Source organism: Pteropus vampyrus, unplaced genomic scaffold (genome assembly GCF_000151845.1).
Source record: "Pteropus vampyrus isolate Shadow unplaced genomic scaffold, Pvam_2.0 Scaffold9, whole genome shotgun sequence".
In the NCBI taxonomy this organism is placed as follows: Eukaryota; Metazoa; Chordata; class Mammalia; order Chiroptera; family Pteropodidae; genus Pteropus; species Pteropus vampyrus.
In genome coordinates this window covers 6247318-6250098 of record NW_011888790.1, presented here as the reverse complement: position 1 = coordinate 6250098, position 2781 = coordinate 6247318, and positions in this window count along the sequence as shown.

Genomic DNA, 2781 nt, shown 5'->3' with positions numbered 1-2781 from the left:
ATACTTAGATTTATTGAGAACTTACTGTATACCTAAAAATATTCTAAGCACTTTGCATAGAGTAACTCATTTAATCCAGAACAACCTACTTAGGTTTGTACTATAATTAGACCAAATTTACCGATGAGGAAACCAAGGGTCAATGAGGTTAACTAACTTCTTAGGTCATGTAGCTGGAGGAGTCATGATTTTCTAAGTGACTCAAAACCTGTTTCCCCTTCTGTCATATCATCTTGCCTTAACTTACATTGTGGTTGGGAGAAATAGATAAAGTGAATATGGAAGTGCCTTTGCATAGTTTCAGGTACACATGAGGACATTTTATAGTAAATATTTTATGGTATCAATGATGGAAATATAATACAGGGAATTGCTGTATTAGTTTGTGTTGCCATAACAAAATACCATAGTCTGGGTGTCTTAAACAACAGAAGTTAATTTTCTCATAGTTCTGGAGGCTGAAAGTCCAGGGTCAGGGTGCCAGTAGATTGAGTTCCTGGTGAGAGCCCTCTTCCTAGCTTGGAGATGGATCACCTTCTTGTGTGTCCTCACACGGTAGAGGGACAACAAATGAGCTCTCTGGTATCTCATCTCATAAAAACACTAATCCTGTTGAATCAGGGCTCTATCCTTACGATCTCATTTAATCTTAATTACTTCTTGACTCCACATACAGCCTCCCTGGGGGTTAAGGCACAAACGTGGGTGGATAGTTGGGGTATAGCATGGAGGTCACAAGTCAGTCCATAGCAACTGCTTACACAGCTGATGAAAGAAGTAAGAAGTCAAATGGAATGGCAGGGTACACCAGAAATTAGCAGCAGTAGGAAGTTGCTTCCACTCTAAGGCTTGAGGGACAAAGAAAATTTACTAGAGCCCAAGATCCAGGGCTATCTGGTAGAAGAGGGAACCTTGACAGGGACCACAGAGGGAGGATTGTCTAGCAGGAGTAGAAGCCATGACTCAATGGCTACTGTCAGAACAGAGAAAGGGAGAAGTGCCCTGGCTTTTTTCCCCTTGCCCACTCCAATCTTTTGCCAGTATGTCCCTTTGGCTGAACTCACCTAGAAGCCAGAAAACAAGGGAACTTGGGCAACACAGTCTCTCTGATACAAAGCAAAGCTGAGAATGGCAAGGACTGGACTGGGCGCACTGGCGAGACTATTGCAGCGGTTGGAGATTTAGCAAGCAAGCACGCAGGTGCTGAACTTTCTGATTAAAGGGTATAAAAATGGTGGAAAGTATAACAGATTTAATATTTTTATGGAAAAGGGTACAAAGTTTCTTGGATTCTTTCTGTTTTGACAAAAGTTCAAAGCATTTTAGGGATAGAGAGGAATTTTTAGAGCATTTGTTCTTAATTGTGAGCCATTTACCTTTCAGGGGATATTTGGCAATATCTGGAGACATCTTTGGTTGTCACAACTGGGATGGAAGGGGAATGTTACTGGCCTTTAGTGGGTAGAGGTCAGAGATGCTGCTAAACATCCTACAATGCACAGGAATGTGCCCGCGTAGCTAAGGTCCAAAATGCCTTTAGTGCTGTGTTTGAGAAATCCTGCTTTAGAGAATCACATCTGAATAATAAAATATCCTCTTCCCAGGAGACAGGAAGGTGCACGTTACCATGGAAAGTGAACTAGACTGGAGTCAGGAATCATCTCAGACCAGGCTCCAACAACTGATGGCTTTGTGACCTTTGCAAGTCACTGAGTTTGAAGTTTCCTCAACTGCAAATGAGAAATTTTATCTAGAAAAAGATATTTGGTTGTGACAGTTCACTGATGTTTTAATTTTGATCTTTGGTACCGAAGGTGATTATGAAAGAAGCTTTTACTCTCTTGAAGGATATTAAAATCAGATTTAAGAATAAGCTCATATTTTACCTTCATACTTCCCAGACCAAACCACAATATTAAAAAACATTAAATTTAATTAAATCACTTAAGAATCATAGCAAAAACAAAATAAAAATGACTCTCATCAGATTGACAGCTCGATGTAGATGGAAATGTTTCTTCCAATTATGAGAAATGTAGGAATTATCATTATGTTTAAGACTGTACAATTGCACTAATTTATATATATATAATACATATTAAATTTTCACAAATGCTTCTCAGATCTATCCATTTTTTACTTCCCTGAGGCTACCATCCTATCTGATCTTTCACAATCCTCCTGAGGTAGAAACAGCTAATAGTCTACTCAATATCCTTTCTTTCTTTATCTGGCTTACTGATATATCCCTGATTTTGTTGGAGTATAATGAGCCCAACTAAAATGTTTTAGTTCCCACTACCTTCTGTAGTGACGGTCCTCTTTAAACACACCTAGCAGACACACAGAGAAGACACATCATTAGTGAGTGTACCTCGTTCTTCACAGCAGCAGGTTGATCACATTTAAAATTAATCTTACAATAACATAAGAGCATCTTTTAGGTGACTATATTTATTGGGTCCCACATGAGCATTAAAGTAGAATTTTATCATATTTGATAAAAGAGACACTCTCTGATACCTGTAATCTAAATTGGCCAAAAGTAATATGATTTGAACTGTGCACAGCTGAAAAAAAATCTAACTTCTTTATACCCTACACTGGAAAAGACACTGAGATGGCTGTCGTGGGTGATAATACAAACCTTTCCCAGGCATCTTCCTTTAAGAGTTCTGCACTAGACCAGCACAGTGAGCCTCTGGCAAAGGTGGAATGTTATTTCAAATCGCCTCTAGGTCTGTTTCTGGACTCTTGTTTTGTTCTATCCTTGAACCAGTA